The following is a 15,112-nucleotide window of genomic DNA, read 5'->3' as shown; positions in this document are numbered from 1 at the left end:
CAGACGGCCTGGTTGTGGAGCAAACAATCAACCTTGGCTTCCCAACATCAAACAACGAAGCGAAATATGAAGTACTTCTTGCAGGTCTCAAAACAGCGTTCTACATGAAGGCCACCGAACTAATGGTCTACAGCGACTCACAGCTGGTGGTAAACCAAATTTCTGGCGACTATGAAGCAAAGGATGATAGAATGGCCAAGTACCAAGAATTGGTCAGAATAGAGATCAAGAAATTTGAAGTAGTGAGGATTGAACAGATAGGCAGGGAAGAGAACGGCAGAGCAGACGAACTAGCAAGCTTTGCTTCAATGGCAGATACATCCATCCCTCATCCATTGCTCATCGACTACTTACCAAGACCAAGCATCGAAGACCCCGAAGCAGAAGAAGTATGTTGCGCCGATCTAGGCCCCTCATGGATGGATCTCATCATACTATTCTTGAAAGATGCGTCCTACCGGAAGAAAAGAAAGAAGCCAACAAAATTAGAGCAAAGTCACAGCGATTTTGGCTCTCCCTATCGCTGGCATTATACAAAAAGTCGTTCTCAGGACCCTATCTAAAGTGTGTCCACCCCAGCAAAGTAGAAGCATTCTTATACGAGATACACGAAGGGGTGTGCGGAAGCCATCAAGGAGGAAGATCGCTAGCTTACAGGGCCATTTCGCAAGAATACTAGTGGCCATATATGCAGGCAGACTCAGAGAAATATGTGAAAAAGTGCGAGAAATGCCAAAAATTCGCACACCAAATACATCAACTAGCTAGAGAACTCCTACTATTGACTAGCCCATGGCCTTTCGCAATGTGGGGCTTGGACATAGTAGGACCACTTCCAACAGCACCCGGCAACAGGAAGTTCTTTCTCGCAGCAACAGACTACTTCACAAAGTGGGTGGAAGCAGAAGCATTGGCATCAATCAAGGAAAAAGATGTAAAGAAGTTCGTCTGGCAGAATATCATCACTCGGTTTGGCATACCAAAAGCCCTAATCTCAGACAATGGCACTCAGTTCAACGGTAGAATCTTCAGAGGCTTTTGTGAAGAGTACAAGATAGAGTTCTATAATTCTACACCATCATATCCCCAAGCAAATGGACAGGCAGAAGCTTCAAACAAGATAGTCTTGGATGGGTTGAAGAAAAGGTTGGAGAAGGCAAAAGGCAAGTGGGCGGAAGAACTTCCTCATGTTTTATGGGCTTACCGCACCACACCTCGACGATCAACAGGAGAAACACCATTCTCCTTAGCCTACGGAATGGAAGCAGTAATCCCACTGGAAGTTGGCCTCCCCACAATTCGAAGCGAAAATTTTGATCCAGACTTAAACGGCGATGCCATAACATTGGAACTCGATCTTACAAAAGAAAGAAGAGAAAAAGCACTAGTTCACATTGCCTCATATCAACAAGAGTTATCCAGGAAATACAACAAAACGGTACATCCAAGGCAATTCAAGATCGGAGATTGGATGCTGCGCAAAGTGATGGGAAACACCCTGGTACTAGGAGATGGCAAGCTAGGGCCTAATTGGAAAGGTCCTTACAAAGTGGTTGGGTTAGCAGGCAAAGGGGCATACCACCTAGAAGACAAGGACGACAAAGCAATCCCTAGGCCATGGAACACCGCCAATCTCAAGTTATTTTATTTTTAGCTTTCCTCTTTCAAACATGTGTAATTTTTTCTTTCCTCAATAAAACAAATCGATTCTTTTCAGCATAAGTTGTTCTCTGTAAAAGATAGTTTTAGTGAAGTTAGGAACATTGCAAACATTTTATTTTAGATTGGCTGGAAAAACCAATCTAAAGGTTAGCTGAAAAAACCAACACCCCTCCTAAGCCTAGGATAAGGATCCAGGCTGCAGGACGTTTGGTCAGAATAACCAAACATTTTATTCTAAGTTGGCTGGAAAAACTAACTTAGAGGTTGGTTGGATTAAACCAACACCCCTCCTAAGCACAGGATAAGGATCCAGGCTGCAGGACGTTTGGTTAGAATAACCAAACATTTTATTCTAAGCTGGCTGGAAAAACTAACTTAGAGGTTGGCTGGATTAAACCAACACCCCTCCTAAGCCCAGGATAAGGATCCAGGCTGCAGGACGTTTGGTCGGAATAACCAAACATTTTATTTTAGGTCGGCTGGAACAACCAATCTAAAGATTGGCTGGAAAAACCAACACCCCTCCTAAGCCTAGGATAAGGATCCAGGCTGCAGGACGTTTGGTCGGAATAACCAAACATTTTATTCTAAGTTGGCTGGAAAAACTAACTTAGAGGTTGGCTGGATTAAACCAACACCCCTCCTAAACCCAGGATAAGGATCTAGGCTACAGGACGTGGATCCAGGCTGCAGGACGTTTGGTCGGAATAACCAAACATTCTATTCTAAGTTGGCTGGAAAAACTAACTTAGAGGTTTGCTGGAATAAACCAACTCTTAGTACTCTTAAGCCGAAGCAAGGACATCGGCTAAAAGAGTGGTTGGCTGGATTAAACCAACTCTTAGTACTCTTTAGCCAAAGTAAGGGCATCGGCTAAAGAGTGGTTGACTGGATTAAACCTACTCTTAGTACTCTTTAGCCGAAGTAAGGACATCGGCTAAAGAGTTGTTGGCTGGATTAAACCTACTCTTAGTACTCTTTAGCCGAAGTAAAGACATCGGCTAAAGAGTGGTTGGCTAGATTAAACCAACTCTTAGTACTCTTAGCCGAAGTAAGGATATCGGCTGAAAGAGTGGTTGGCTGGATTAAACCAACTCTTAGTACTCTTTAGCTGAAGTAAGGACATCGGCTAAAAGAGTGGTTGGCTGGATTAAACCAAACTCTCAGTACTCTTTAGCCGAAGTAAGGACATCGGCTAAAGAGTGGTCGGCTAGTAAGCTTAGTCAGATTGCTCAGCTGAGACCAGAATAAAGTATCTCAGCCACACTACTATTAGAAAGCAAGCTCAAACAGGAATTTAAACCGAGATAACAGTTGGAAGTGAAAAGATCATGGAAAAGTCATTACAAGTATAAACATACAGTTCAAACCGAAAAAAGTGTTGTAACAGAAAAGATGATTTTCATTGATCAAGTTCAGAGCAATTACAAGAGAAGGGCTCCCAGCCCGGTTACAAGTCAAAGCAAAAAGAAAAAGAAAAAAATACAAATTAATTAAAAAGGTCTTCAAGATCGGCTTCAATATCAACTTGAACACCGGTTGCAGATGGAAGAACAGTCTCAGTAGCAACTGGCAGCACGGTGTCAGTTGGCGGCTCAACAATTAGGTCTTCAAACATTGGCTCCAACCGAGCTGGTTGATCGTTGCCTTGCTCATTGACTACCGGAGTGTCAGTTGGCTCATTCTCTTCATCGTCGTCGTCAGATGCTTCAAGGAATTACTTCTGTAGATCGGCTGCATACTCCGCCAGTGAGGCCAGAATAAAATACTGCAGAGCATTGAAGACCTCGGTGTCGGGACCACAACCGAGCTGCTCCACGGCACCCCTCCAGCCGCACTTGAAGAACAAGTCCTTCGCAGCCTCACACTACTGGATGTATGCAGCTTCGCCTTCCTTGAAGCCCTTCACCTCGGCATCTTCAGCTTTCTTCTTCAAAACATTTATTTCGGCGTCCTTGACACCCTCAAGTTTCGCCAGTTCCTGCAAATACTTATCTTTCATCTCGGTTAGGGCTCTCTATCTGACAGCATCGGCCGAAGCAACTAGGCCGGTCAGACGAGTCACCTCGGCCTCCAGCTCAGCCGTCCTCACTTGTTCTTGTTTGAGCTCGGCGGTTTTGGCTTCGGCCTCTGCCATGGCCTCCCTTGATGTTCTCCTGAGCTCCAACACCCGCTTGTGTGCAATGTGGTTCTTCTGAATGGCCTGCAATAGAATAGAAACTTTCCTTTTTAGCCGAGCTGAAAGGAAGAATTAGAAAGGTACAAAAGCAAAAGAGGGCTACCTATCAGGATCATGGATTTTGTTGAAGACCGAATGGCCTTCAGCTCGATGTTTAGCTGATTGTGGTGCTCCATGTCCTTTGGAAGGCACACACTTTTGGCAAGGTTGAAGGCCAGTATGTGATCCTTCTCTGCAACCACCGAATCAGTTTCCTCAATATCTCGATTCTGATAAGTGAGCTTCGGTGCCCACTTGGAGATAGCTCGGTCAGATGGCTCTGGTTGCGGACTCGGTGGGTGGCTCGGTGGGAGGGTCGTTTCAACTTCATCAACTAACCGTTGTTCGGTTTGGGTAGTCCGGGCGCGTTTAGTTCGGCGTGATGAAGAAGGCTGTTGAGAAGGAAGGGCCACCACGGTCTCTTGAGTTTAGCTTGGTGGCGGAACTTCGAGTCTATTGGTTTCGGTCAGGAGGGCCCTAACTCTGTTCTTTTTTGCCATTTCTTGTTCGGCTGTCAGAGGGACTAAGTTAATTTGTGGCAAGGTGGGGTCCGGTTCAGGAGCATCTTCCAACAAAAAGTCAGTTACTCTGGCTTTTCGGCGACCGCTGTAACGGTATGTCGGCTCAAAATTAAGAAGTTTGGCCAAACTTCTTTCTGAAAAACGTAGTGTGACACGAAGTGTGTTCAAGTTGGGGTAACTATACAAAGATTGCAGATGGGCTGAATCTGCATAAATAAGACAAACTGTTAGTTCGATTTAAGAGCAGGTAACCGAAATAAAGCAAAACATGCCAAAAATCGAAGTAATTATACCAGGTTCTCCTTTATTCCAGTTTATACTTCGGCCAGGGATCTGGGCTTGCTGGTCTTCAAAATTGCCAGACACGCAGAAAAAGTCATTATCGTTTAAGTCCTTATTCGACGTATCTTTTATTATTTTTTCTCTGCGGCGGCGTATCCTAAGGTAGTAGACCCAGCCGTCATCTTTGGAGCCAATGGAGTATTGGTGGAGTATTTCGGCTAGACCGAGGTTAAGACCGGCTCGGCGGTTTAGTTCGGCTATTCCCATTATTATACGGTAAGAATTGGTGGAAAGCTGAGTTGGGCATATTCTGGTTTGTCTTAGGAATTCACAAATCAAGGGTTGAATAGGGAATCTTAGTCCGGTTTCTATTATTGATAGGAGGGTGAAAGGTACATAGCCCTGTTTTCCCCATGGAAGGGTATCTTGTTCGGCCAGAATAAGCTGGACGTCGTCAGGGATGTTGTAATCCCTTCGGAATTCAGCCAGGCCACTAGGGGTTTCTATCAAAAACCTATACTTCCCCATTTATTTTTTAAGTTATGGATAATTTAGTTCGGTCACAAAAAGTGTGCTCAGTAACTCGGTTGGGCGCGCAGTGGAGTACCTGGGCAACCTAAGTCTGCAAAGTAGAAAACAAAGGGGTTAAGCACAGATCATTGGACCGTGCTACAAAATGAAAGCAAGAATAGGAGTCCTACTTCGGCTGTGTGGGATGCTACAAGTTCTGTCTCTATTTCAACAAGATGCTTAGTAACTTGGATTAAGCAGGAGGTTCGATAGCTCGGTCTTGGCAAAACGATTCGTTATCTCGGTTAAAGAGAAGGCTCAGTCAGATCGGTTAAGCCTCTAGGGGCAGCTTTCTGAGTTCAGTCTAAAAACTTAGAAAGCTGGCTTAGCCCCAAAGACCTAGCTCGGTCGAACGATAAGGTTTCATTATGCTACGTTCGGACTTAGTTCGGTTCGTTTACCTCGGTTAAGGTCTATCAAGGAGTGATTTGACTTATTCAAACTACTAGTACCAACATGGAGTGCTAGTTCGGTTAAAGTCTCTGATAGAAGGACATTGACTATAAACTACTTTTTAGTTCGGTTATATGGTAATTGTGGATCAAACACTGTTTTATAGATTACTTCATGAGGTTCATGAGGTTCTTATGAAGTTTTTTCTAGAAAACGTAAGGTGGAGCAAGAATATATGTTTTGCAAAAATAGAAACAGCGTGCCAAGAATGAAAGAAAGCAAATGCAAAGACCACAAAACAAAGTACGAAAACAAGGAAAGCAAGATAGAGGTGTAGTGCTTACCAGATGAAGAGGCAAGAACTGGAGATGAGAGCAGCAGCAATGGAGAACACGAGCTCAGAGGTTGAAGAGCAATGGAGGCAAAAAGAGAGAGAAGAGCTTAAAAACAGTAAAAATGATCGATGAGGGTGATTCAAAGGATGAAAGGGTTGTTTTGTGGAAAGAGAAGGGGCAAAAGGCGGGAACTGTTCAAATTTTGCAGAGTACGAGGGTGGCGCGATAGCTGCAGTAAGCCAATGTCAGCATGCCACGTGTCATAGGGATAAGAATCGATTCAGTTTCTGTGATTGAAGGGACGTTGTGACCGGACAAGCACAACTCGACTTAGGTTTAGCTCGGCTGAGAGAGTTTTAGCTCGGCTGGAAACGCTAAAGGGTTTTTTTAGCTCAGTTGAAAAGGTAAAACTTTAGCCCGGTTTATAGACAGGTAATCCCTATCATGCTACACAGATGGAATTAAGGGGCAATTGAGAGGATAATTTATATGCAAAATTAGGCCGAGCTGGGCCTTTATGGGCCTCAGTACGAAGGGCTGAGTAAGGAGGCCATAAAGTTACTCTGGTCTTGAAGAGGCTTAAAGTTAGCCCGATCTCAAGCCTAGAAGGTAGACCAGTCCGAGTTACTCTTAATATTAGTCCGGTTGAAGGACGCTTTGTAGTTGGACCGGTTTAAGGATGCGTTGAACTTATATCGGTTAAGGCACAGTATGGTTAGTTCGGTCTAAAAGCCTTGCTAGAAATTAGATCGGTTTAGACTTAACACTGTTAACAATGGAGGAACTGGAGTAGGAACACTGAAGGTAAAACCGAACTAACGATAGCTCGGTCTACTCTGTGGCTCGGCGTGATCATGATTACTTCGGTCATATTGGAGTTCGGCCATGGTAAAAACCATCTCACTTGGTTTAAGCAGTGAGGGGGGTGTTGAAGGATAAGCATTATCTTTCAGGAGTATGAATCCTAGGAGGACTCTGCATGGAGGAGTAGAAGTCCTACTAGGATTGTGCCACGCAAAATTTATAAAAGCTCACAAACATCACCTTTGGAGAGGTAACACAACTTTGTTTTCTGAATACACAGAGCTGTTGTTTATTTGTCAAGCTTACTGATTTAGGCATCGGAGAGGTTTCCGGCACACACCCGCCGGCTAGCTCACGTTTGTGTTTTCAGGTGATAAAGCGACAACGTACGGAGGAGCGCAGATTTGATCAACATGATTATACGAGAAGGTTTATTTCTTTCCCGTAATAGGGACTATTTGCATAATTTTCCCAATGAGCTTTTTACATTTTATTTCAACAGTTAATGATTTTAAAAATAATTGATTTTATAAAATGTCGACAAATTATTTTTTACCAATACTTGAACTAGCTGAATAAAAAATATTTACAATTATTAAATGAAATGATTATAAAATAAAAATTGTGCCATAAATTTTTAAAAAATTATAAAAAAATAAATTTTATATAAGATTTTTTCTTTGGGTTTGGATCACTTGAGTATTTGTTTTTTTTTTTTTGTAAGTTTTTTTTTTTTTTTGGGAGGGAAGGGAAAGGAAACTATTCAGAATATTGTAAAAGAGTATAACGGTGTATAATGGACCGTTACGGCCGTTACATAATACCGAAACGACCGTTATACATGTGAATTTCCATCACACCACTATAGCGGCCGTAACGGGTGGCAGTAACCACCACAACCATTATGTAATGGTTGCAACCGCTTTTTAAAATCTTACTTATATGATTTCACAAGACTTTCTGCAATATTGCAATATAGAAAATAACTTCAAATTTTTGATTACGTTTAATTTATATTTTTTATTTTACCTAACTTTAATTTTATTTTCAAATGATATGCATGCAAATAGTACCCCATAGAAGTTGATCTCAATTTTTTTTTAAATTTTACTTAAATCCATAAAAATATTTTAAATTCTGTAATATTACTTCTTCTTTTTTTCATTTTTTTTTCAATGAACTTTTTTAATATTTTAAGTAATTTTTTTAATTTTTAAATACACCTAACATAAATATACTTAAAAAGTATAATATTTGTGAAAAAATATTTTAAAAATTTATTAAATACCAAAAATATATAAAAAAGAAGAAGAAGGGTGAATTACACTAATAGTCCCTATATTTTGGGACTTGTGTAACTTTAGTCCCTGACTTTTCAATTGTGATACATTTGACCCTGAATTTTGAATCTTGTTTCAAATAAGGACAATTGAAGATATCATTAAATTTTTCAAGAGTAAAATCATCAATTTTATAAAATATAAACTAATTTGACAAAAATAAATGTCAAAATAATATTTTTGAATTTTTAAAAATTATTGCTACCCACTAAAGATAAAATTATGTAAAATTGATAAATATTTTAAAATTTTATTTATTTATTTTACCAAATTAATTTTTATTATGTATTTGGATGATGATCATGTAAAATTAATTTTTAAAAAATAATCATGTAATTTTTATTAATTTTGATCAATTTTACATAATTTTATCTTTAGTGGATAGAATTAATTTTAAAAAAATTAACAATATTTTTTTACATTTATTTTTATCAAATTAGTTTATATTTTATTAAATTGAAGATTTTGCCCTTGAAATTAAACAATGGTATCTTCAATTGTCCTTATTTGGAACAAGATTCAAAATTCAGGGTCAAATGTGTCACAATTGAAAAGTCAAAGACTAAAGTGACACAAGTCCCAAACTATAGGGAATGTTAGCGCAATTTTCCCTAAAAAAAATATACGAAAATTCAGTGTATTTCATAAATATTCAGTATATTAATTTTTTAAAATATTTTTTTCATAAATATTATACTATCTAAGTAAGGTGCATCTAAAAAAGTAAAAAAAAAATTAAAAATTTAAAAATATTCACTAAAAATAAAAAAACACGAAAAGCAATATATTCAATTAGGGTTGTTTGGAAAGTGTTAGATTAGTATACTTTTTGAATTTTTACAAAAAAATATATGAAATACGGGTTGGATTTGAAGTGATGTGGTAGAAAGGTGATGTGACCCAAATAAGATGATTATGATCCAAATAGAATAATTTGCTAAAATAGCATCTGCTATTTTAGCACATACTGTCACGATCCAAACCCGGTACCCGGAGGTTTAGCGTCGCGACAAGATAATAATTGAAGTCATAACAAATTAATAGTGCAGCAGAGTAAAATAAAAGGGTACCCAAAACTTTATTTAATAATAACAGAACATATACATTGGAGCTTCTAGTTAGTTTCATTGCCCGAGCTTAGATTATGATTATAAAGTACCTTGTGCCTACCCCACGCGCTGGTCCTAACATATCACCTGAAAGTGGTCAACAACTATAAGCATATGACAGAGTGAGAAATATTATGCCGAGAGTCTGAGGGTATAAAAATCACCATGGATAGTTATTGGGCTAAACAGATAATAGTTTGGTATTAAAATACATAATATATAATACGAAAATCATTTGACATATAATATATAAATCGTATAAACAAAATAATCATAACCACAGTACAGAACGGAACAAAACATGTGTATGGACTTAAGAGGTGGGTCGTACGAACTCTAGAGGTGGCTCCCACAATAGTGTAGCACTTAGCTCTGCATAGCACTTTGCTCCACACCAGAAATCAGAGAGTCAGTGGATCCATGACAGACAGAGAGTCACAACGTGACTAATCAGAGGGCCAATGGTTATTTAAGTCTCCCAAGGTGTGGGACCTCCGTGGCGATACTTATAAAATGATTATTCAAAACACATTTTAATAAACAGTTATATCCATGAGTTTTCCTTAGTATATAAAATAAGGTTTATAAAATAAATAACATAATTAAAAATGCTAATATAATTTATAAAACATAATTTTGTAAATCCAAATGGATAATTTCTTTTAAGAGTCATGATGAACTGAGATTAAAATATTTTTTTGGATCAAAATTCAAAATAAGAGCATCACAACCACTTAACAAAATAAAAAACTTTTAAATTATGTGATGTTACAAAGAAGACCCTATGAGTGACATCGAATAATTGTCTACAAGGAAAAAGAAGAATACATTAAAATTTAAATTATGTGATGTTAAATTGAACAAATAATTCCAGATATTGCAAACTGAAACACAAAGTATAGTCTCATCTAAATAGCCTTAGCCTCATAACATATAAGTCTCATTAAGCAATTACCAAGTCAAATAACAAATTTTGCATAAATCTCCCAAACAATCAGCATAGCTTTAACATATAATTCACTAACTCTGGGGTTTCAATCAATCAGAAAAATAAATTTTCAAAATTTGTTATGTATGTGCAAGTCAACAATATATATATATATATAAATAAATAAATCCACGGCTATGTTTGTTTGGAGGGAAAATATTCTCTAAATTTTTCTAAAAGAAATAATCATAAAATGGTGGAAAATTTCCAGGAAAATATTTTCGCCAAAGCAAACAAACCTTAAATTTCAAAAAATAAAAAATAGACTGTAACTCTACAATGAAGAGTCATAAAAAAAAAATAATAATAAAATAAAAATAAAAAGTGACAGAAGCTTACTTAAAATTGGTAGTAATTTGAACGAGTGTGCTGCTGCTAGGTTTGCTCTTTGTTGGGCTGCTGCTGTCAAGTTGTTGGAAAAATTGGATTAAGGCCAAGTTTGGGGTATGTAAAAAAAGTTAAAAAGCAAAAAAATTATTCAAAAAGTTAAAAAGTTAACACTATTCACCAAAAGTCAATAATTACCGCTACACAACTCCCAATCCTAATTTTCCTCTACAAACCAATTTTTACAATTTTTTATTACACATTTTTTCATGAAAAGTTAAAAAGTTAACCCAAACATCCATATTTTTTCCCTTAATTTTTTAGTTCAAAAAGACAAAAAGTGCACTTATTTAGGACACCCCAAACAACCCCTAAGAGTAGTTGGGGTTAGAAATTGGACAACGGGTCACTGTTGTGGCCCCTGCTATGTTCCTGTTGTGCCGTAAAACGGCACAGTTTCACCACTTATTTATTTTTATTTTTTTCCTTCATGTTGTCACTATGTTTTTTAGGCATGATAAATTACACCTTACCTTAAACCCTAAACTCTAAAATAAAAGAAATAAGTTTTAAGAATTAAACCTAAACACTAAATCCTAAAATAAAATAATTTTTTTTTAAAAACGGCACAGTTTATAGCGATCCCGGGTTTACCCTTGTTGTATAGTGATCCGGACATGTGTCCGTGGATGTTGGTAGTTGTTTATTATTTTGTTTACATCCTTTTACTTCGTATTTGAGTTATAGGATGTGTTGGGCGGATTTGTTTCAGGTTGGTTGAGTTTAGAAACCAAACCTAGTTGCCCAGATTTTTGGCCTGTACGCTCGAGCGGAGGTGTTGGCGCTCGAGCGGGTAATACACCCATCCAGTATTTGTTGTGCAGTGTTGTACGCTCGAGCGTGGAGTTGGCCGCTTGAGCGGATCTGTGTGAGTGGCCGCTCGAGCGTATGGTTGGGAGCTCGAGCGGAGTCCTGGTTCTGCAAAAGTGCTGGGCGAGTGCATTCTGCGCTCGAGCGGGCGGTTGGCCGCTCGAGCGGAAGTCTGTGAGTGGACGCTCGAGCGGGGTGTTTTACGCTCGAGCGGAGACCTGGGTTAAAGTCCCGAAATTGTGACTTTTCAAATCACTTTTTCACTTTCTCTTCTCTCTCTTACTTTTCCAAAATCACCATTGTTGAGCCTCTCACTCTAGACTCTACCTTCTCTCTAGGTTTTGATCTAGTAGGAGTGATTTACTCACCTTTGGCCTTTATAAAAAAGTTGTTGATCGTCGAGGGCTTCATTTTAATCTGAAAATCTCGGGTTTTGGAGCACGTTGGGTTTTGTCGTCTTCTCCTTTGGGACTCCGAATTTGAGGTAGGGATATCCTACTCCTCTCTATGGGTTTTGTCTTTAAATTTAGGTATTTTGAGATGTTGGCTTGGTTTGGTAATTTTGTGAAAGTTTGGGGCTTTTGTGTAATTTTACAAAAGTTGGGGTTTTATTCATAATAAACCTAGATGCATGTTTGGCATAGAGAAATGGAATGATTGTTGAATCATTGATGAAAATGGGACCTAAGGGTTGAAATGTTAATTATGGGAATTGACCTAATTACATTGTTTAATTAATTGGGATGATTAATTGAGAAGAATGAAGAAATGAAATGTGGATTTAATATCCATTGTGCATTTATTTTCTGTTTAGAAATAACTGTTTTGGGCTATCGGTGGAGGATAGTCGTGATTGTTGTAGACAATGCATGTTGATTAGGCAAACTGAAACTAATCAATGGAATGTGTCATGGAACTTGACAGTTGATAGAATACATTAATTGTTTGTATTGTGTGATTGTATATAGAACCAATGTGTTTATATACGTTATGTGTAGAGGAGGAGATAGGGGATGTACTCCGCGGTTTAGGGGAAGATAGGGGATGTACCTCTAAACCGGATAGGTATTGGGAGGAGATAGGGGATGAACTCCGTAGACAGAGCTCATATGCTTGTCTAGAGAATTGAAGATAGAGCTCATATGCTTATCTGTGGATATTGTTGATATACATATCTGTTGTGAAGTGTGGATATAGCTTGTATGCTTATCTGTGGATATTGTTGATATACATATCTGTTGTAGAGTGTGGATATAGCTTGTATGCTTATCTGTGGATATTGTTGATATACATATCTGTTGAGAATGTGAGATATAGTCTTTATACATATCTGTGGAAATGATGATAGAGCTAGCATGCTTATCTGTTGAAAAAGGGAAAATGAAAAGTAATTGGGACTTGTAAGTCGTTGACATAAATATGTAATTTATGTGATTGTATCAGTGTTGACCAACTATCAATTGCTAATGTTTTAGTCATTGTCCATGGTTGGTTTAGTGTATTTCTACTGGGCTGTGGCTCACCCTATATGGGAATATCATTTTCAGGTACAGGAAGCATGCCACCTCCAAGGACATAGCTGGGAGGCTAGTGGCGGGCATAGTTTTGTCGTTTTACTTTTGATGTATTACATGTAATTTCAAGCCAAGGGCTTAATGTGTAAACGAGTTAGAACTCTTTTGTTGAAACCAAGTGTTAACTTGGAAAGCTGTAAGCCCGTAGGGCATTTTGTTTTGATGTTAACATGTAATACTTATGTAATGAAACTCAATGAAATAAAGGAATGTGGTTAGTTTAATGTTATTATTTTGAGGGCGTTACACAGTTTCACCATTTTTTTTTTCATGTTGTCACTATGTTTTTTTGGCATGATAAATTACACTTTACCCTAAACCCTAAACTCTAAAATAAAAAAAATAAAAAAAATTTAAGAATTAAACCTAAATCATAAACCCTAAAATAAAAAAATTAAATTTTAAAAATTAAACCCTAAATCCTAAACCCCAAACCCTAAAATAAAAAATAAATAAATTTTAAAAATTAAACCCTAAACCCTAAAATAAAAATAAAAAAACAAATTGTAAAAATTAAACCTAAACCCTAAACTCTAAAATAAATAAATAAATAAATAAATAAAATTTTAAGAATTAAACCCTAAACCCTAAAATAAAAATAAATAAATTTTAAGAATTAAACTTTAAATTCTAAACTCTAAACCCTAAAATAAGAAAACTAAATTTTAAGAATTAAACCCTAAATTCTAAACTCTAAAATAAAAAATAAAAAAATTATCGCTAAACCCTAAAATAAAAAATGTAAATTTTAAGAATTAAACCCTAAAATAAAAAATATAAATTTTAAGGGAAAAAAAGGAACATGAAACTATGCCATCTTACGGCATAGTAGGAACACAACAAGGAGGGGCACAGCAGTGACCCCGCTTCCCCCTTGGACAAGGGGTCACTGCTGTGCCCCTTCCCTACTGTGCCGTAAAACAACACAGTTTCACCACTTTTCTTTTTTTTTTTTCTTTTTTTTTCATGTTGTCACTATGTTTTTTTGGCATGATAAATTACACTTTACCCTAAACCCTAAACTCTAAAATAAAAAAAATATATGTTTTAAGAATTAAACCAAAATCCTAAACCCTAAACCCTAAATCCTAAAATAAAAAAATTAAATTTTAAAAATTAAATCCTAAATCCTAAACCCCAAACTCTAAAATAAAAAAATAATAATAAATTTTAAAAATTAAACCCTAAAATCTAAAATAAATAAAAAAATAAAAATTAAATCGAAACCCTAAACCCTAAAATAAAAAAAAATTAAGAATTAAACCCTAAACCCTAAAATAAATTTTAAAAATTAAACCTAAACCCTAAATCCTTAAGTCTAAACCCTAAACCCTAAAATAAAAATAAATAAATTTTAAGAATTAAACCCTCAATCCCAAACCTTAAACCCTAAAATAAAAATAAATAAATTTTAAGAATTAAACCCTAAATCCTAAACCCTAAAATAAAAAATAAAAAATAAATTAAGAATTAAATCCTAAACCCTAAACTCTAAACTCTAAACCCTAAAATAAAAAATATAAATTTTAATGAAAAAAAAAGAAAAAGAGAAAAGGAACACAAAACTGTGCCGTTTTACGGCACAGCAGGAGCACAACAGGGAGGGGCACAATAGTGACTCCACTCCCTTAGAAATTAGATAGGGAGAGAGAATGGGTCTTTTTAATTTTGAATTGGCCTTTCAATTTTTCAATGGGTCAATTTATTTTAAGTTAGTTTGAGCCTTCTTTAATTTTTTTTAAACCTAAAACATACCTAATACATTACACTAAACTATAATAAGAGGAACCCATTTTTTAAGCCTATTTTGAAGGTCCCTAGGCCATGGCCTGGTGGGCCTATGCCCAGGCCGAGCCTGCATATGAGCTTGTGGGTACCTAATTGATTAGCAAAACTAAAAGCAAATTCGGACAAATTTTGTAGATTCAAATTAGTCAGGTCTTAGATTTTTGATGAATTTACATTTTTTACAAATAATAATAATAATAATTGTGTGACACGGACTTATAATTCCATGTTCATAAATACAACTCACATTCAAATTCGCCTTTGCATTAGGTGACTTAAATAGTTACTTTAAACTCCAAATTTAAGAAAACTTTCACATTTTATGAACTAA

Source organism: Camellia sinensis, chromosome 1, assembly GCF_055761805.1.
Source record: "Camellia sinensis isolate YWXY chromosome 1, ASM5576180v1, whole genome shotgun sequence".
Taxonomy (NCBI): Eukaryota; Viridiplantae; Streptophyta; class Magnoliopsida; order Ericales; family Theaceae; genus Camellia; species Camellia sinensis.
This window is presented reverse-complemented; position numbering follows the sequence as displayed.